This window comes from Ornithorhynchus anatinus, chromosome 5 (assembly GCF_004115215.2).
Source record: "Ornithorhynchus anatinus isolate Pmale09 chromosome 5, mOrnAna1.pri.v4, whole genome shotgun sequence".
NCBI classification, from domain to species: domain Eukaryota; kingdom Metazoa; phylum Chordata; class Mammalia; order Monotremata; family Ornithorhynchidae; genus Ornithorhynchus; species Ornithorhynchus anatinus.
Window position 1 is genome coordinate 60,208,385 of NC_041732.1, and position 20,807 is coordinate 60,229,191.

The 20,807-nt window shown below is 46.4% G+C and overlaps 2 non-coding genes across 2 annotated transcripts; both read left to right on the plus strand.

The window, feature by feature from the left end:
* The first annotated feature begins 13,345 nt into the window (after positions 1 to 13,345).
* Positions 13,346 to 13,483, plus strand: LOC114812499. Its single transcript, XR_003760151.1, has one exon. It is a non-coding gene; the product is annotated as a small nucleolar RNA SNORA7 (small nucleolar RNA).
* Positions 13,484 to 17,496: 4,013 nt separating this feature from the next.
* On the plus strand, positions 17,497 to 17,634 carry LOC114812505. The gene has a single exon (XR_003760157.1). It is a non-coding gene; the product is annotated as a small nucleolar RNA SNORA7 (small nucleolar RNA).
* The last annotated feature ends 3,173 nt before the right edge of the window (positions 17,635 to 20,807 follow it).

The following is a 20,807-nucleotide window of genomic DNA, read 5'->3' on the forward strand; positions in this document are numbered from 1 at the left end:
CTATTTACTGCCATCGTTCTCGTCTGTCCGTCTCCCCCGATTAGACCGTAAACCCGTCAAACGGCAGGGACTGTCTCTATCTGTTGCTGACTTGTTCATTCCAAGCGCTTAGTACAGTGCTCTGCACATAGTAAGTGCTCAATAAATACTATTGAATGAATGAATGAATGAATTTGTTATGCATTTAACAAATCAGAAAGTGAAGATTGAAGGGCTTATTATTAAACGTTAAGGAACTGAGCAAAAAGATGGGTCTACATTTGAATGTCAAGAAAACAAAGATCATGACAACTGGAAGTTTTAATGCAACACAATTGCACTGCATAGAGAAAACATTGAAATAGTTGACAATTTTTCTCTCCTAGGATCGATAATAATAAAGGAGCTAGGAGTCAAGAAATACGCCGAAGATTAATGTTAGGAAGACTTGCTATGAAGAGCCTGGAAAAAGTCATGAAACGTGCTGATGTAGCAATTGCCACAGAAATACAGACTGTCAATTCTATGCTGTTTCCAGTGACAGTGTATGGATCTGAAAGCTGGACAGTGAAAAAACAGGATAGAAAGAGCATCTATTCTTTTGAAATGTGGTATTGGAGAAGGCCTTGCGAATACAATGGACTGCCTGAAAAAGAAACAAATGGATTTTGGAGCAGATTAAGTCAAAGTGGAATTTAAAGGCCAAATGACTCAACTTAGATTATCATCTTTTGGACACACAATCAGGAGGACTAATTCTCTGGAGAAGACACTAATGCTAGGAAAAGTCCAGGGGAAACGTGGAAGAGGCAGCCCAGCAGCTAGATGGATAGAGACCATAATAATGATAATGGAAGAATCGTTAGAAAGGTTACGGATTATGAAGACGACAGGATATTCAGGAGAAAATATATCCGTAGAGTTGCTATGAAATGGAAATGACCCGATGATACTTGATAATAATAATAATAAAAGGGGAACTGTCTCTTTCTCTCAGTGTCTCTTGGTGTCTTGTGTATGTCTCCATGTCTCCAACCTAAGACCGTTTCCTCTTGTTCGGCCTGCTGTGGACGTGGAGAACTGGGCATCCTCCTGTTTATGTCCTTGAAGACAATGTTCTACCTCCTCCCCTGCACTTTCAGCCTTCTCTTCGCCAGGTTCAACAGCCCAGATCCTTCACCCTTTCCTAGAAGGACTGACCGCATCCGAGCACCAGCTCTGACTCCCAGCGGGCCGGCCGGCGCTGACCACCTGGGGATCAGGAGAGGTCGAGGGATGGATAGGCCCCGTGAAGCCCCTGCCAGATCCAGGGGGCTTCCCACCCAGCCCCAGTCCCCATTCCCACCCCCTCCCCAGTCCCAGCCCCAGCCCCGGCCGGGGGCTAAGGTTTCTCTCCCCGGGGTTCCTGCCTGGTGCTGGGACTGTGAGGGTCGCATGGGCTCGGACCCCATGGTGGTTATGGGGCTGTAGGGGATAGGATGTCAGCGGCTGAGCCCTTGAAAATCCCATCTCGCTGGGCCCATCTCCCTGATGTTTTCACTGAAACCATCAATCAGCATCTGAGACACGATCATATTTTATAGCTGGAGGCACCGGTGAAACCCAAGCCTCTGCCTCAGCCTGCCTGCCAGGAGGGATCAAGGCAGAGCCCCGGACGTGGTGTTAACCCTTGGAGATCTGGCGGGAAATTTTTGCCAGCCCCTCTAGCCCCCACCCCAGGAGCTGGTGGACTTGAGAGAGGAAAACTGTGTGGAAGATGGGTCCCGAGACCTTCCCAGTTACCTTTGATCAAGGGAGGTCATTCATTCATTCAATCATATTTACTGAGTGCTTACTGTGTGCAAAGCACTGTACTAAGTGCTTGGGAGAGTACAGTATAACAATAAACACATTCTCTGCCCACAACGAGCTTACAGTCTAGAGTGGGAGATAGACAGTAATATAAATAAATAAATTACAGATACCTTCTTAAGTGTTTTGGGCCTGGGAAAGGGGATGGATAAAGAGAGCAAATCAGGGTGACGCAGAGGGAGTGGGAGAAGAGGAAACGGGGGGCTTAATCAGGGGAGGCCCTTTGGAGGAGACACTTTCTCTGCCCTCAACAAGCTCACAGTCTAGAGATCATGCTACCCAGTATCCCATAGGTTTTCTCATTCCTCCCAGGGAGGAGGAATCACGTCTACCGATAGTATTATACTTTCCTGAGCACTTGGAACAGTGCTGTGTAGGTGCTCAATAAATGCCACTGATTTATTGATTCAATCATTCAACTGTTCATCTTGTTGTCTCTGAGGATAGGCACTCTTCAGAATTTAAAGCCAAGTTTAGCTTGACAGGAAAGTTCTTTGATGACTTGGGTTGTGAGGGGGTGAGGGCGAAGGGGAATTTCTAGGGGTCAAGTTGTCTATCCCTCTTTCCCCAGCAGGAGTGCACCATACCTATCCATCTATCAATCAATCAATAATATTTATTGAGCACTTTGTTAGGAGCACTTTACTAAGCATTAGGGAGAGTACAATGGAGTTAGTAGACATGAACCTTGCCCTCAAAGAACTTGCAATCTCGTGGGGAAGACAGCCTCAAAAAGATGGTGTCTCCAGGTTTGGTCCATAGACGCACCGAAGGGCATCAATTCCTCCCTGAGGAACTGGAATCTCCTCTTTCCCAATTTAAGCCCAAAGATGACAAGACAGTGTTGCGTGTACACAAGTCAAATGTGCCCTACCTACTAGCTGAAAGGCAGTGTCAACACCAAGATCCTTTCTCAGAGCAACAGACCCATTCACTCAACACTTCCCACTATCAGAAAACAAAATATCCTCACAGAGTAGTCAACACCCAGAACTGCAGCATTCAGAAAATACACTCAGAATTGGACCCTGTACTTAATCAGCCCTCAGTCAAGGCAAAAGTTTCTTATGCTGGGGGTTGACAAAGCCATCTTTTTCTCAGTTACTTTACTCCCTGTGGATTTCCTGGGGGGATACATAGTGTGGGCTGCTAAATGGTGTGGCTTATTTGCAAATCTGCTGTAATGCCCTGAAAGGGTAGATTCCTTCTTCTAGTGAGAGCAGTATCACTGAAGCCTCTTCTCTGGGAAAAGCTGTGGCCTAGTAGAAAGCCTAGTGGAAGCCAAAAGATGTAAGTTTTAGTCCTAGATCTGCCCCTGGGCTGCTATGTGGCCTTGGGCAAGTCACCTACCCTCTCTGAGCCTCCTCTTTCTCATGTGCAAAACAGGGTTGAGTATATCTGCCTTTCTCTATCTCTCCCCTACTTCTGTGAGATCCTTTCTACTTCTGGGAACATCATATGGGACAGGAACTGAGTCTGACCTATCTTATATCTACCCCTTCAGCACTTAATACAGTGCTTGGAGTAGATGCATAGTAAGTGCTTAAAAAAGACTGTTAAAAATGAAATAGGCAATGTTAAAGCACTTTGGAAAGAGCTCATTGTGGGCAGGAATGTGTCTTGTTATTGTTGTATTGTACTCACCTGAGCGCTTAGTACAGCTCTCCGTACCCAGTAAGCTCTCATTAAATACGACCGACCGACTAGTCAAAGAACTGTATTATTACAGGATCTGACACGCACAGATGGACTAAGATCTGTTAAAGGGATCTCGCTCTTCCTCTCTGTCTCAATCTCACTTATTCTGTCAAGCAGACTTTTGGGAAATGGAAATAGTATACCAATTAATCAATCCTTGGTATTTATTGAGTGCTTGCTGTGTGCAGAGCATAATACTAAGTGCTTGAGAGAGGATAATATAACAGTTGGTAGACACATTCCCTGCCCACAAGGAGTTTACAGTCCAGAGGGACAGACACTGATATAAATAAATTACGGCTATGTACATAAATGTTGTGGGGCTGAGGGTGGGGTGATTATTAAGTTCATAAAGGGTTAGCATCGCACCCGTTGCTCCAGAGGGAGTATGGTCACAGAGAAAATACTAAGGGCTCGGGAGTCAGAGGTTGTGGGTTCTAATCCTGACTCAGCCACTTGTCAGCTGTGAGACTTTGGACATCACTTAACTTCTCTGTGCCTCAGTTACCTCATCTGTAAAATGGTGATTAAGAATGTAAATGTAATCAGGGACAACCTGATTACCTTGCATTTATCTCCGTGCTTAGAACAGTGCTTGGCACTTAGTAAGCGCTTAACAAATGCCATTATTATTATTATTGTCCTTGGAGATTGCCACTGGTGGCAAACTCAGTAGGGCCATGCTGTTTTCTGTGGGAGTTTTCTTAAATTTAAAGCTTCTTTTCCAGGATATTCTCACCAAAGCTGCTGCTCTGCAGTGAAAATCCTCCCGTGTTTTAATACACTACAACATAAGTAATGACTGTGGTATTTGTTAAGCACTTACTAAGTGCCAAGCAATGTACTAAGTGCTAGGGTAGTTCCGGTGCTTAGAACAATGCTTGGCACTTAGTAAACACTTAACAAATACCATCATCATCATCATTATTATTATGTAAGATCATCAGGTCCCACATGGAGCTCGCAGTCTAACTAGGAGGGAGAACAGGTATCGAATCCTCATTGTGCAGGTGAGGGAACTGAGGCACAGAGAAGTTCAGCGACTTGCCCACCAAGGTCATTCATTCATTCAATAGTATTTATTGAGTGCTTACTATGTGCAGAGCACTGTACTAAGCGCTTGGAATGTACAAATTGGTAACAGATAGAGACAGTCCCTGCCCTTTAACGGGTTTACAGTCTAATCGGGAGAGACACACAGACAAAAACAATAGCAATAAATAGGATCAAGGGTAAGGGGCGGAGCGGGAATTAGAACTCAGGTCCTCTCACTTCCAGGCCTGTGCTCTTTCGCCTTGGTTCCCCTGTCGGATCTGGCTGCCGGTTGGCTTTCAGAGAGGAGACCTTGAGGTCCAGAGAAACATGAGGTCATTGTGTCTGGGGGTGGAAGGGGGTGGGACTCCCCCAGGAGACTGACTTGTCTCCCCTATGAATAATGCCCCTTACATTGGAGGATGATCAATCTTGTGTCTTGCTTCTGTCGAACCCGTGTCAGAGCCGGACCCAGGACAAGGGGCTGTTTTGGGGAGTCTTTTCTGGAAACTGACACCAAGGACAAAGGAGATCTCCCAGAGGCGAGGTGGTCGGAGGAATGGGGTTGGGGGAAGGGAATCTCTGAGACAGGCAGAAGCCTCCTCTAGGAGAAAATGACACCCGGTGTGTTGGGGTGACGGTTTTACAGTCTGACTGGACCGGCTTGATGAATAGCTATTGGTAAATCAATTTTCTGAGGTTTGACGCTTTTGTGAGAGAAGTAGAGGAGGCTTAGTCTTCTTTGGTGGACGGCTGTCATGGGGAGCGGAGTTTCAAGGACGTCTAGCAAAGAGATTTAGTCTGTGTCGTAACGAGGAGATGTCTCCATTTCTGGTGGAAAGCATATAGGGGCTTGAAGCCAAGAGTTATGAGTTCTAGGGCTCTGAGAGTTCATCTAATCCATCCCACTGCCTCGGGGCCAAGCCCCATCCCTAATGGATAAGAATCTGTTCTTTTTTTAAATTGTTTTTTGTTAAATGCTTACTATGTGTCAAACACTGTTCTAAGCTCTGGAGTAAGTACAGATTAATTAGGTCGGGCTCAGTCCCTGTCCCACTTGTGGCTCACATCTAAGTAGGAGGGAGAACTGGTATTTTATAGTTGAGGAAACTGAGGCACAGAGACGTTAAGTGACTTGTCCAAGGTCACCTAGCAAGCAATTGGCAGAGCCGGGATTAGGCCCTCTGACTCCCAGACCCGTATTCTTTACCCTAGGCCATGCTGCTTCCCAGCCTTCTTATTCAGTTTACAGTCCTTCAGAGAAGGTGATTCCCTCACTTTCCATAGTATAGTATATTATTTATTCTGAGTACAAATTTGAAAATATTTCTATGTCCTGCTATTTGAGCGGATGTGCCTTGTGGACAAGGAATGTGTCTCATACATCTGCTGTACTCTCCTAAGCACTTAGGAGAGAAGCAGCGTGGCTCAGTGGAAAGAGCACGGGCTTTGGAGTCAGGGCTCATGAGTTCGAATCCCAGCTCTGCCACTTGTCAGCTGTGTGACTGTGGGCAAGTCACTTGACTTCTCTGTGCCTCAGTTCCCTCATCTGTAAAATGGGGATTAAGACTGTGAGCCCCACGTGGGACAACCTGATTCCCCTGTGTCTACCCCAGCGCTTAGAACAGTGCTCGGCACATAGTAAGCGCTTAACAAATACCAACATTATTATTATTATTATTACTTAGTACAGTGCAAGACACATCTGTTCTACTCTCCTGAGTGCTTAGTATAGTGCAAGGCACCTTCACAACATCTTCAAAAGCTGCCCTTTCCTCTACATCCAACATCCTACCACGTTAATTCTATCGCTTATCCCCCCCCCCTTGATTACTATATCAGCCTCCTTGCTGACCTCCCTGCTTCCTGTCTCTCCCCATTCCAGTCCATACTTCACTTTGCTGCCCGGATCATTTTTCTACAGAAAAGTTCAGGCCATGTTTCTCCACTCCTCAAGAACCTTCAGGGATTGCTCATCCACCTCTGTATCAGACAGAAACTCCTCATCATCTGCTTTCAAGCACTCAATCACCTTGCCCTCTCCTTCCTCATCTCCCTGCTCTCCCACTACAATCCGGCACGCCAACCTACTCACTGTACCGCGATCCCATCTATCTCGCCACGGACATCTTGCCCACATCCTGCCTCTGTCCCTGAATGTCTTCCCTCTTTTTTCATTCATTCATTCAATAATATTTATTGAGTGCTGACTATGTGCAGAGCACTGTACTAAGCACTTGGAATATACAAATTGGTAACAGATAGAGACAGTCCCTGCCCTTTGACGGGCTTACAGTCTAATCGGGGAGATGGACAGACAAGGACAATAGCAATAAATAGAATCAAGGGGATGAACCTCTCATTAAAACAATAGCAAATAAATGGACAGTTACTCTCCCCCTGTTTCAACACTTTACTGAAGGCACCTCTCATCCAAGATTCCTTCCCTGACTAAGCCCTCATTTCCTTTTCTCCCACTCCCTTCTATATCACCCTTGCACCAGGGGAGTGCGTTTGGGGTGATGTGGGGCAGCGGGGGTCGATTCAGCCACACTGGCTGCTCACAGAATTTCAGATTCTTAGTCCTGAGGGGCCCTCAACTGACCTGAAGTCCATCCCCCACCTCGGCGAACAGCCTAAGCTCTCCAGTACCGATCACATGAGCCCTTAGGGCTCCCGGAGGATGGAGATTCCCTCGTTAGCCTGTTTCAGGGTCTAATCGCCCTGACAGACATAGAGTTGTCCCTTAGGCCTAATGGAACTCTCCCTTTGGTGCAATTTCTATAATTTACTCGTGCGCTGAACAGTGTGTGTGTGTACATGTGTGTCTGTGTGTTGCGCGTAGGTTGTGGTGGGAGTCCTGGGAAGTGGGCCTGAGAGTGTGGCTAATCTCCTCAAGTTTTGAAAAGTAGCTGGGGAGCCTGGGGCTGAAGGCTGTGTGAACGCCTACTGACTGAGCCCGTTCAATGCAGCTTCTAGGACCAGCCCTGAGCCTTTCCCTTGCCCCGGCTTCGGCCTGGGTAATAATAATAATAATGTTGGTATTTGTTAAGCGCTTACTATGTGCCGAGCACTGTTCTAAGCGCTGGGGTAGACACAGGGGAATCAGGTTGTCCCACGTGGGGCTCACAGTCTTAATCCCCATTTTACAGACGAGGGAACTGAGGCACCGAGAAGTCAAGTGACTTGCCCAAAGTCACACAGCTGGGGTATTTATTTACGGCTCGTATCTCCCAGCTGGAGAGCTCTGCATGGAAACCGGGCCCTCTCCCCCCACCTTCCTTCCCCATCCCCCCAGAAACGGGCTCACCTGCTTCCTTCATTCACAGCACACCAGTGGACCCCGGGTACACCGTTAAACATGAAGCCCTTGAAGCAGGCTGGCTTAGAAGAAAAAGGCATCTTTTTCTTACTGTGCTTAGAACAGTGCTCTGCACATCTTAACTTCTCTATGCCTCAGTTTCCTCAACTGTAAAATGGGGTTTTGAGATCTGTTCTCCCTCCTGTGACCTCTGTGTAGAACAGGGACTGTGTCCGACCTGATTAACTTGTATCTACCCCGGTGCGTAGAGCAGTGTTTGACCGATAATAAGCGCTTAACAAATACCATCATCATCATCTTCATAACTAAAGGCTAACAGGGGAATCAGGATAGATACAGATCTCCCAACATTACAAATGACAGAAGCTCATCACATAAAGATACCCCCAAATAAAAGAAACACCACTGCCTCTTGACAGAAGTAAACATATGTGATCAAGGGGAATTGGAGGAATTAAAATAGCTGTAGTGCTGGTTAATTTAGGAAGGTTGATTGGAAGAGGTGGATTATTAGATGCATGAGACAGAACAGTTAATAATAATGATGGTGATATTTGTTAAGCACTTACTATGTGCTAGGGAAGCAGCGTGGCTCAGTGGAAAGAGCCTGGGCTTGGGAGTCAGAGGTCATGGCTTCGAATCCCTGCTCTGCCACTTGGCAGCTGTGTGACTGTGGGCAAGTCACTTCACTTCTCTGTGCCTCAGTTACCTCATCTGCAAAATGGGGATAAAGACTGTGAGCCCCACATGGGACAACCTGATTACCCTCTATCTACCCCAGTGCTTAGAACAGTGCTCTGCACATAGTAAGCGCTTAACAAATACCAACGTTATTATTATTATGTGCTAAGCACTGAGGTAGCTATAATATAAACAGATTGGACCCCGTCTCTGTCCTACTTGGGGTTCAGTCTAAGGGATTGGGAGAGTGGGAAGCAGTAGAAGAAGCAGTAGATGGGCAAGGCTGGTCCCACATGGTGCTCACAGTCTAAGTAGGAGGGAGAACAGGTATTGAATCCCCATTTTACAGATGAGGAAACTGATGTCCAGAGGAGTGAGGTTCATTCAATTGTATTTCATTCAGTTTCATTTATTGAGCGCTTGCTGTGTGCAGAGTACTGTACTAAGTGCTTGGGAGAGTACACTCTAACAATTAAGAGACCCATTCCCCACCCACAACAAACTTCAAGTCTAGAGGGGACTTGCCCTCTTTCTCCTCCCTCTTTCATCGTTTAAACTACCATGGCCCCATCCCATCCTGCTCCTTGTGCCTCAGTCCATTTCCTTTTTCCAGGGTGCCCCAGGTGCTTTCCTTTCTCGTCCTTCCTTCCCAGCCTCCCGCCTAACCCCATCCCTGCTGCCCTTCTTTCTGCAGAGGCGCTCGTCTTGCCGTGACTAATCCAGTGGGTATGTTGTGGGCACATTGTAAAAACATTGGATTTTGGCGTCTCACAGGGGAATGCGGCTGTGAGTCACCGGAAAGGACCGGGGCCGGTTTCTCCCGCCTCCTCATTATGCATTCCCAACAGCTGGCCGGGTTTCAAGTTTTCTAATGGCTGAACCCCAGGGTGGACATCTGCTCCTTATCTTCAGGGACGCCTCCCTCCTCTCAGCCAGACCCTTCAGCTGAGAAGCCAAACAACTGGTCTGTGATGAGTCCAATGAGGGGAATGGTCATCTCCGGAACCAAAATACATTGCTTTTGGGCAGAATGGTCCAGTGGTTTGAGGAGTGTGGAGTGGAAGGATTTCCCTTCGCTAGGAGTCAAGTGGAGAGAAGGCCCTGGTTCGGCCTCTGCGCCTGACTAATGGCGTGGGTTGGGACAAACCGCTTACCTGCTCTCAGTTCCTCGGTTTTTCTGATCTGTAAAATGGGGCTGTTTGTACCTGATAAGAAGCTTCAAGGAAGTGGAAATATAATAATACCATAGACAACTGATTCTAGATCACTTTTCCTACTGATATCTCAGGACTTTTACCTGTTTCTTTCATCTTTATAAGGCCTCTGGGAAGAAGGAACTGGTAATGTTATCCCTAGGAGGAGAAAATAAAGCCCAGAGAAGTTGGTGACTTGCCAAAGCTCACATTCACTCATTCAATAGTATTTATTGAGCGCTTACTATGTGAAGAGCACTGTACTAAGCGCTTGGAATGAACAAGTAGGCAACAGATAGAGACAGTCCCTGCAGTCCCTGCAGTCCCTGCTGTTAGACGGGCTTACAGGTCACATGACACGTCAGTGGCAGGAACCAGGCCTAAAAGCCAAATTTCCTAAATCCCCTACCAATGCTCTGTCCGCTTGGTCATGATTTATCTGAATGACCATCTTTTCTTGGAGGCGATTTATCAGAATCAGTCAATAAGTCAATGGTATTAATTGGGACAGTTACTGTGTGCAGAACACTGTACTAAGTGCTTGGGAGACTATAACAGAGTTGGTAGTCGAGATCCCTGCCCGCGTGGAGTTTACAGTCTAGAGGGGGATACAGATATTAATAGAAATAATTTTTAATGTCTGAATGACCATCTTTTATTTGAACCTTCTCAGCATTTTCCAAGTGAATTAGCAATCCAAAAGGATAAATGGGGAATTGTTCACAAAGACCAGTGTGATTCTTTAGGGTGGATTTCAGTCAATCAATCCATGGTATTTATCTATCTTTGTCAGTCTGAATATTTATATTAATATATTAATATAATCAATATATTCATTAATTTACTTATTTACATCAATGTCTATCTCCCCCTCTAGACTGTAAGCTCACTGCGGGCAGGGAATATATCTGTTTATTGTTATATTGTACTCTCGTAAGCACTTAGTACAGTGCATTGCACACAGTGAGCATTCAGTAAATATGACTGACTGACTGAATGATTTATTTATTTATTTATTTACTTTTAGTGGTATTTAGTAAATGCTTACTATGTACTAGGCACTATACTAAGAGCTGGGGTAGATACGAAATAATCAGGTTGGACTCAGTCTCCGCCTCACATGAGGCTCACAGTCTGAATCCCCATTTTACAGATGAGGTAACTGGGCACAGAAGAGTTAAGTGACTTGTCCAGTATCACACAGCAGGCAAGTAAGTGCTTACTGGGAGGAGAGCACTGTATTAGGTGCTTGAGAGAACATGACACAATAGAGTTGGTGATTTAATATGTCACCCACCAGGTGATACCCCTTTACCCACCCACCTGGTTCCTCTGCCTACTCCACTAGCATGCAGTGACTTCTAACCAAATCAACTTGCTGGAGGAATAAATAGAGTGTGTTTACAGGTGGAGGGTTGAAATAGTTTTCATGCTATTAAAAACAGGACTGAACAGATTAAAACCAGCCTGATACCCATTGGCTTTGATGAGGAGTCACTTTGGGCATGGGGCTTTAATGATTGTTTGAAGAGCCTGGTGATGGCAGGGCGAGGCTAAGAGTCTGACGGGGCCTGGTCCAGAAAACACACCAGGTCCCCCTGAGGTAATAAATTGGCTCTCAGCAGCTAAGTGCTTCCTGTTGGAGATCCATTCCAGCAGGAAGGAGAGCCAGTCCAGACTTTCTGCTAACTCTCCATCCCAGTCTACTCTATCCCAACTTCACTTTCAGCCTGGGAGAACTGGGGGTGGGGTGCTTGAAGGAGGGGAGACTGGAGGAGGGATTAGTCCTTGGTTCAGGCACACCATAGATTCACTCCTTGGAAGAGAAGTGGAACTGGTGAAGCAGTGGGGATTAGTGGAAAGGGTCTTGGCCTGGGAGTCAGTGGACCTGAGTTCTCATTGCAGCTCCACCACCTGTCTGCTGTGTGACCTTAGGAGGGTCACTTAACTTGCCTCAGGTAACTGTGCCTTTCATTAATTCTTTCATTCAATTGGATTTATTGAGTGCTTACTGTGTGCAGAGCACTGTACTGAGTGCTTGGCCGAATACAAGAATAAACAGGCACATTCCCTGCCCACAGTGAGTTTACAGTCCATAAAATAGGGATTTTTATGTGAGTCCCATGTTGAACAGGGACTGTGTCCAACCTGATTATCTTATCTATCCCAGTGCTTTGTTCAGAACCTGGCACATAGAAATTATTATTATTACTATTAAGTGCCATTAAGTCATTTCCGATTCATGGTGACTCCATGGATATACTTTTTCCAGAATTTCCTGTCCGCTGCCATAAACTGTAACCTTTCTAATGATTCTTCTGTAACTGTTGTTACGGTCTTTATCCATCTACCTGCTGGTCTGCCTCTTCTATGTTTTCCCTGGACTTTTCCTAACATTAGTGTCTTCTCCAGAGAATCAGTCCTTCTGATTATGTGTCCAAAATATGCTAATCTAAGTTGAGTCATTTGGCTTTCCAAAGAGCCCTTCGATTTTAATTTGCTCCAAAATCCATTTATTTGTTTTTGGGGCAGTCCATGGAATTTATAAAAGCCTTCTCGAACAACACATTTCAAAAGAATCGATGTGCTTTCGATCCTGTTTTTTCACTGTCCAGCTTTTGGATCCATATACTGTCACTGGAAACACCATAGAGTTGACAATTTGTATTTTTGTGGCAATCGTTCATGACTTTTTCCAGGCTCTTCATAGCAAGTCTTCCTAACATTAATTGTATTTCTTGACTACTAGTTCCTTTATTATTCATTATCGATCCCAGGAGAGAAAAATCTGTAAGTGCTTAACAAATAATATTGGAAAAAAAAGCTGGTCTCAGGGGACATTTGATATGGACATGAGGGCAGCAGCTCATAGGAGAAGAAAAACATCTCCACTTCTTTTACTCCTGCTACATTGTAAGTTCCTCCCTCTAGATTCTAAAGTTCTTTGAAGGCAGGGATCTTGTCTATTGTATTGTAGTCTTCCAGGTGCTTAGTACAGTCTTCTACACACAGTATGTACTCCATAAATACCTCTACTTGATGGACTGATAGAAAACAAACTGGTGAGAAAGGAAGGCCTATGGAGGATGTTGGCATTCCAATAACCGGAGGGCAGAACATGAGAAATTGACTGAGTTTTCAGCAGGAAGTACCAGAGTTAGATGTGACGAAGAACTTCCTGTTGGTTTGGATTGCAATAGTGCAACAGGTGATAGGGGAAGCTTAGGGCATGTTAGCGTGAGAACTGGGTGATGTTAACCTGGACACGGGACAAGACTCATGGCTCTGGATTTACTGACCTTGAGAGGTTTTCCATCTCATTTTCCCCTTGTTTCCTTGTCCCTCCTTCTACTAATCTTGGCTTGGTGCCAGAGTCTCTGGGCACTCTCTCCTTTCTGTCTGTTGCTCCTTCCATCAATCAATCAGTAGTAGTTATTGAGCTGCTATTGTGTGCAGAGCGCCGTACACTAAGTGCTTGGGAATTCAGTAGAATTAGAAGATGGAGTTTGCATTCTGGTGGAGGAGACAGATGCTAAAATGATTTATAGACAGGCAACAGAAGAGAATGGATATGGGGTAATCATAGTTGCCCCTCTCAGGGTCGCACCTGGAGAGTTTCCAGTACTCTACCGGTCTCGACTATAGGAGGGAGAGTCAAGCAGAGGCATACCCATTCTATTTCTAGTTTGGGCAGTGGCTAGCGAGTAGAAGATGATCTTCTAAAAGTCAAAACTCGCCTCAGTTGAGCAGCAGCGCATGAGAGATAGTCAAGGGTGGAGAATCAAGTTTACTGCTTGGAAGGAGGCAATGTCAACGACTTCTGTATTTTTATGATAAAAACCCATGCATACACTATCAGAATGATTGCAGATGGAGGTGGGGCATTCTGAGAGACGTGTCTCTGTGGTGTTGCTATGGGTCGCAGGTGACTCCACAGCATAAGACAAGATAAGAATCAATTAGTCAATCAGTGGTATTTATTGAGTGCTTACTGTGTGCTTGTAAGCAGGGAACATATCTACCTTCTCTGTTATATCGTACTCTCTCAAGTGCTCGTTCAGTGCTTCTGTACACAGTAAGCCCTCAGTAAACATAATCGATTGATTGCAGAGCACTGTTTGAAGCACTTGGGAGAGTAATAATGATGTTGTATTTGTTAAGCGCTTACTATGTGCAGAGCACTGTTCTAAGCACTGGGGTAAATTCAGGGTAATCAGGTTGTCCCACTTGGGGCTCACAGTCTTAATCCCCATTATACAGGTGAGGTAACTGAGGCACAGAGAAGTTAAGTGACTTGCCCACACTACAACCAAGTTGGTAGACACATTCCCTGTCCACAATGCCCTTACAATTTGGAATAAGTGTAAGTGCTTAAATAGTAAAGTACAGCTGCACAAGTGGACCCAAGAGCTGTGAGTGTGTAAGTGCAGAAGGACTTAGAGGGAAGTTGGGAACGTGTGATCTGCAGATGAGAAGAATTAAGTCAGGGAAGGCCTCCTGCGGGATGTGGGATTTCTGAAGAACCTGGAAGGTAGGCAGAGCTTGGTCTGGTGGATTTGAAGGGGAAGGGAATGCCAGGCTGGAGGGAGAATGGAAGCTTCATATGGAACAGGGACTCTCTCCCAACTGATTAACCTGTGTCTTCCCCAGTGTTGAGTAAAGTAATTGCCGTAGAATAAGTATTGAATAAGCACCACTGGGAAGCAGTGTGGTCTAATGGAAAGAACATGGGCCTGCGAGTCAGGGAACTAGGTTTTAATCCCAGCTCTGTCACTAGTCTGTTGTGTGATCTTGGGCTAGTCACTTTACTTCTCTAAGCCTCAGTTCCTTCACTGTAACATGGGGATTCAGTACCTGTTCTCCCTCCTACTTAGACAGTTATCCCCATGTGGGATAGGGATTGTATCCAGTCTCTGAGTACCTGAAATCTACTCTAGTGCTTAGTATAGTGCTTGGCATATGGTAAGCATTTAATAAAAATCCACAATTTTTATTATTGTCAAAATTATGATGATAATTTAGAAGGGCATAAGGCAGAAGTGAGAGGCCAGAGAAACAAGAACTAGGCACAGTGAGTAGGTAAGCTTGAGAGGAAGCATGGTCTAATGGATAGAGCACAGGCCTGGGAATCAGTGGATCTGGTTTCTGATCCTGGCTCTGCAACTGGTCTGTTGTGTGACCTTGGGCGAGTCACTTCATTTCCCTGTGCCTGTCGGATCTGTAAAATGGGGATTGAGTGTGAGCCCCATGTGGGATATGGACTCTATCCAACCCAGTTATCTTACCTTCCCCAGAGCTTAGTTTATGCATTTATTCATTCAATCGTATTTACTGAGCAATTACTGTGTGCAGAGCATTGTACTAAGCACTTGGAAAGTACAATTTGTCAACAAATAGAGACAATCCCTACCCAACAACAGGCTCACAGCCTACCCGGGGGAGACAGACAACAAAACAAGTAGACAGGCATCCAGTTTAGTACCTGGCACATAATAAGTGCTTAACAAAAACCATAAAAAAGTGTGACCATGGTGCAGAGGAGGAAGAGAGTGGATAAAAGGGACAGAACTGATGGGGCGCCTTAAAGCCAATGATCAGGTGTTTCTGCTTGATGTGGAGAGGAATGGAAAACCTCTGAAAGTTTTTGAGGAGCGGGGAGATGTGGGCAGAATTATGTTTAAGAAAGAGAAGCAGCATAGCCTGATGGAATGAGTATGAACCTGAAAGTCAGAGGACTTGGGTTCTAATCCCAGCTCTCCCACTTGTCTTCTGTGTAACCTTGGACAAATCACTTTGCTACTCTCGGTCTCAGTTATTTTATCTGTAAAATGGAGATTAAATCCTTCTCCTTCTCCTTCATAGGCTGTGAGCTCCAGAAGGGGTAGGGACTGGATCCAACCTGATTATCTTTTTTCTACCCCAGTGCTTAGTATGGTATGTAGTAAGGGTTTAACAAGTGCTATTAAAAAAAAAGATGGTCTGAACAACAAAATGCAAAATGCAGTATGGACTAAAGAGGGGAGAGAATGAGGCAGGGCTGTTTGGACGGAAAGGAAAGGACAGATCCAAGAATTATTGTGGAGATAAAACTGGCAGGACTTAGCAATAAACTGAAAAAGAGTGAAGAGTCAAGGGGACTATCAAGATGACTGGCTTCAGAGGCCAGGAGATGGTAGTCTTGTCAACTGTGGTGGGAAAATTAGGTGGAAGAGGATTTGGGAGGGAAGATAAGGAGTTCACTCCCAGAATTTTTCCAATCCTGGTGCTACCCTGAGACCCCAGGCTTGTGAGCTGTGTGGGGTCAGAGACCTTTAGTCTCTGCCCATAATGGGGGCTGGGAGGGAAGGGCCCTGGAAATGGAAAGGGAGGAGGAACTGGAGGAGTGCTGTAGTAATAATAGTATTTATTATAGTGGAGTGGTGGAAAGCAGGGCTGCCTAGGGGAAATAGCCCGGGCCTGGGATGCCAGAGGATCTGAGTTCTAATCCAGGCTTCACCTACTTGCCTGCTGAGGCAGCTTGAGCAAGTCACTTCACTTCTCTATGCCTCACTTTCCTCATCTGTATAATGGGGACTCAATACCTGTTCATTTCATTCATTCAATAATCTCCCTCCTACTTAAATTGTGAACCCTACTTTGGGTAGGGACTATGTCCGACCTGATTTTCTTATGTCTACCCCAGCGTTTTGCTCCATGCTTGACACAAAGGAAGTGCTTACCAAATACAGCAATGATATTATTAATTGCTATTACTTATTAAGCACTTAATCTGTGCACATTTTTGCACAGAGGTCTCATCCAGAATCTGGCTTGATGCTCCTTGTAAGGAAATTACCTTCCTCAGGGAACTCAGAATTGGGCCCCTAAATATGCCTCAGAATGTGAGGAGGCAGATTCACGTGGAGCCAAAGGGCGTATGCCCATCTGAGGGGAATGGTGACTGCTGCTCATCCAGAGACTTGACCAAAGCTTCCATTGACCAGTGCCCTTGGGGCAAAGTCCTTCCTGGCCCAAAACTAAAGGTATGTGGGTGGGGCCTCTTCCCAACCTCACACTCATTCTTCATAATAATTATTATTGTCATTGTTATTATTTTAACTGTGGTGTATATTATGTGCTGAGCACTGGGGTAGAGACAAGATAATTAGATCGAACCAAGTCCCCGCCCCCACAGTCCAAGGTAGAACAAGAACAAATACTTGATCCCCATTTTACAGAGGAGGAAACGGAGGCCCAGAGAAGTCAAGTGACTTGTCCGAGGTCGCCCAGCATGCAGGCATCATGGCCTAGTGGAAAGAGTACAGGCCCAAGACTCAGAGGATGTAGGTTCTAAACGAGGCTCTGCCAACTGCCTGCTATGTGACCTTGGGCAAGTCAAAAGTCCTTTGGGTCTCAGTTTCCTCCACGGTAAATTGGGGATTCTCCCTCGAGCTTACACTGTGACCCCCCCTGTGGGACAGGTACTATTTTGGACCTGATTAACTGGTATCTACCCCAGTGCTTAGAACAGTGCTTAACACATAGTAAGCACTTAACAAGCATCGCAATTCTTAAATCAGGGAACTGGGATTAGAAACCAGGGCTCCTGTCTCCCAGTTCTTTGGTCTTCCCAGGAGGCTGTGCTACTTCTATGGTGGGGAGTTCTTAACTGGCAGCCTAGAGGGTCAGTTTGGCTAAGAGAGTGGGAGAGAGGGAGGTGTGCCCGGGGAGGGGCAACTCCCGTCCTTGTGATGCCTTAATCCCCTCTCAGGGTCGCACCTGGAGAGTTTCCGGGTCTCTACCAGTCTCGGCTACGGGAGGGAGAGTCAAGCAGTGGCCTACCCGTTCCATTCCTTGCTTGGCCAGTGGCTAGCAAGTGGAAGCCAATCTGCTACAAGTCGAAACTCCCCTGTGCTGGGCAGCAGCGGCATGGGAGAGAGTCGAGGGTGGAGACCAGAGTTTACTCTGTGGAAGGCGGCAATGGTAAATCACTTCAGTATTTTTACCGAGAAAAACACTATGGATCCACTACCGGAACAATTGCAGATGGAGAACGGGGCGTTCTGGGAGAGATGTGTCTGTGGTGTCGCTGTGGGTCGGAAACGACTCGGTGGCATAAGACAAGACGCCCTGATAGTGAGGAGTTACTCCTGGGGGCTACTGGGATTTGTAATCAGGTTACAGTCAGGTACATCCTGACTGCTCTGCTGCTGCTGAACAGCAACTGGAAGCAGTGTGGCATAGTGGAAAAAGCACGGGCCTAGGAGTCAGAGGATGTGGGTTCTAATTCGGACTCTGCCTCCTCGCTGAGTGACCTTGGGCAAGTCACTTTACTTCTCTGGGCCTCAGTTACCTCTTCTGTAAAATGGGTCCCATGTGGGACAGGGACTGTGTCCGTCCTCGTTACCTTTAATCTTCCCCATTGTTTAGAATGGTGCTTGGCATAGAGTAAGCGCTTAACAAATGCCGTGATCGTTATTGTTATTATTAGCTGGGCTGGGGCCGTGGTCTCCCTTAGCAAAAGAAAGCCTGGCAAAATGGCTGGGTTAAATGGTCCCCGAACCCAGAACCTGAATGGATCTCTGGGGCAGCTCTGAGCCTCCAGAGCTGTTTCAAACATTGGATCTAGTGAAGCCTCCAGCTACAACGGCCTCATTGGTGCTTGCAGATACCGGACACGCAGAAGCACATGATGTCTTATGTGTCACACGGGGCAGGTACCCTGATGCAGTGATGTTACATGTTCATTCAATAGTATTTATTGAGCGCTTATGATGTGCAGACCACTGTATTAAGCTCTTGGAATGTACAGTCATCTTGCGCCGTCTGTCCAAGTCCCCTTAATCCTAGAGCTTTTCCCCAGGGGATCCCTGAATCCTCTACCTTGCTCCAGAGCCGCAGTGTTCCCCTCCCAGTTTTCCTCTGAACACAGGCACTGCTTCCGAGTCACGGGACTCTGCAGCAGGAGTTGAGATCAGGAGAGGCAGGGAGTTTTGAATAAAAACACCAGACCTACGGGGATCCAGTGCCCAGAAGGCATTGGTCAGGAAACAGACCTGCTGAAATCTATCAGACTGTGAGCTCCTTGAAGGCAAGAATCATGTCTATTAACTCTGTTTTACTCCCAAGTGCTTAGAGCAGTGCTCTGCACAGAGTAAGCACTCTTTAAATGCTATTTATTATCTAAAACTCAAATGACTAGTCTGAAACCAGGTGAATGACCAGGATATCTCCATCTGGGGCAACAAAGGGCAGTAAGACAAGAATTTCTTCTTCTCCTCCTCTTTCTCCTCCTCCTCCTTCCTGCTTTTTCTCCTTCTCCTTCTCTCCTTCCTCCTCCTCCTCTTCCTGCTCCTCTTCCTACACTTCTTCTTCCTTCTCCTCCTCCTGCTCCTCTGCTCCTCCTCCTTTTTCTCTTCCTTCTTTACCTGTTTTCTTCCCTCCCTCCACATTTCCTCCTCCCCCTCTCCCTTCTCCACCACTTCTGCTTCCTCTTCCTCCTTTGTCCCAGGTTCTTCCTCGGGAAGCATGTGCCCCATTGAACACCATCATTCATATTTATTGAGTGCTTAATGCGGGCAGGACACGGTACTAAGCGCTTGAAGAGTACAGTGCAGCAGAGTTGGTAGGAGCAGCGTGGCTCAGTGGAAAGAGCCCGGGCTTGGGAGTCAGAGGTCATGGGTTCAAATCCCAGCTCTGCCACCTGTCAGTTGTGTGACTGTGGGCAAGTCACTTCACTTCTCTGTACCTCAGTTCCCTCATCTGTAAAATGGGGATGAAGACTGTGAGCCTCACGAGGGACAACCTGATGACCCTGTATCTCCCCCAGCACTTAGAACAGTGCTCTGCACATAGTGAGCGCTTAACAAATACCAACAGTACCAGTACCCTGCCTTCAGCAAGCTTACAGAGGAAAACCCCTCAGGCCAGAGAGGTGCAATCCCAAGATCCTTGCCTTGCCCATAGTAGGGGTGGCCCTGGGTGCCCACCCCTCCCCACAGTGAGAGCGGGAGGATTTAGCTTCCCAGGACAGTGCTTTTTGCCCACTGTGGTGTCTTCAGTGTTGTGGTGCCGCCTGGCTAGTGTGTCCCTGGGGTGGGAGCTTTGCTTGGCCAGGAGCCAGGGGCGGCGGTCTGAGGATAGAGGTTATTATTTTATTTTCTGGCAACGTGGTGAGCAGCTGCAGAGGCAGAGCAGTCTCATCTTTCGAGCCCCGCCAAGGAGAATCCTGCCCTAACCTCTCAACCTCTCGTTTTCATTACAAACACTAAGACTTTGGCAGCACTTCAGACTTTCTCCCCTTTCCCCGGGGTGGGATGGGAGCCAGCTGCCTGCCTTCCTCCAGCCTGGGAAAATACTTCAGCCCCCAGCTTTTCCCTGGGACTCCTGAAACCTGAGTGGGCTCTTCTCTCCCCGCCTCACCCGTCCGCCTCAGTCCTCCCACCCACCCCTGTCTGCCTCAGCACCCCTACCCCCATTTTCCTTCCTCTACCTCCCTATTTTTCTCCTGTTTTCTCTTTCACATCTCTTTCTCCTATGTCCCTCTTTCTCATCAAGCCCCTGTCCCTCTTAATCAATCAATCAGTCCAGTGCCTGGCACATAAGTGCTTAACAAATGTCATTTACATTTTTTTAAAAATGGATTTATCACTTACTTTGTGCTGCGCACTGTACTAAGTGCTCGAGAGAGTACAAAACAACAGAATTACCTGACGTTCCCTGCCCGTGACGAGCTCACGGTCTAGAGGGGGTGATAGTATTATAAATAAATAATTTCAAATATGTAATTTAAAGCTATTTACATAAATTCTGTGGGATTGAGGATGGGGTGAAAATCAAAGGCCCAAAGGTTCCCAAATAATAATAATAGTGGTGTCTGTTAACCACCTACTATGTGCCAAACACTGGGGTCGATACAAGATAACCAGGTTGGAAATAGTCCTGGTCTCATATGGGGCTCACAGTCTAAGCATTAGTAGTAATAATAGTATTTATAAAGTCCTTATTGTGTGCAGATCGCTGTACTAAATTCTGGGGTTCTGGGAGGGGATACACAGATGGGAATTAGAATC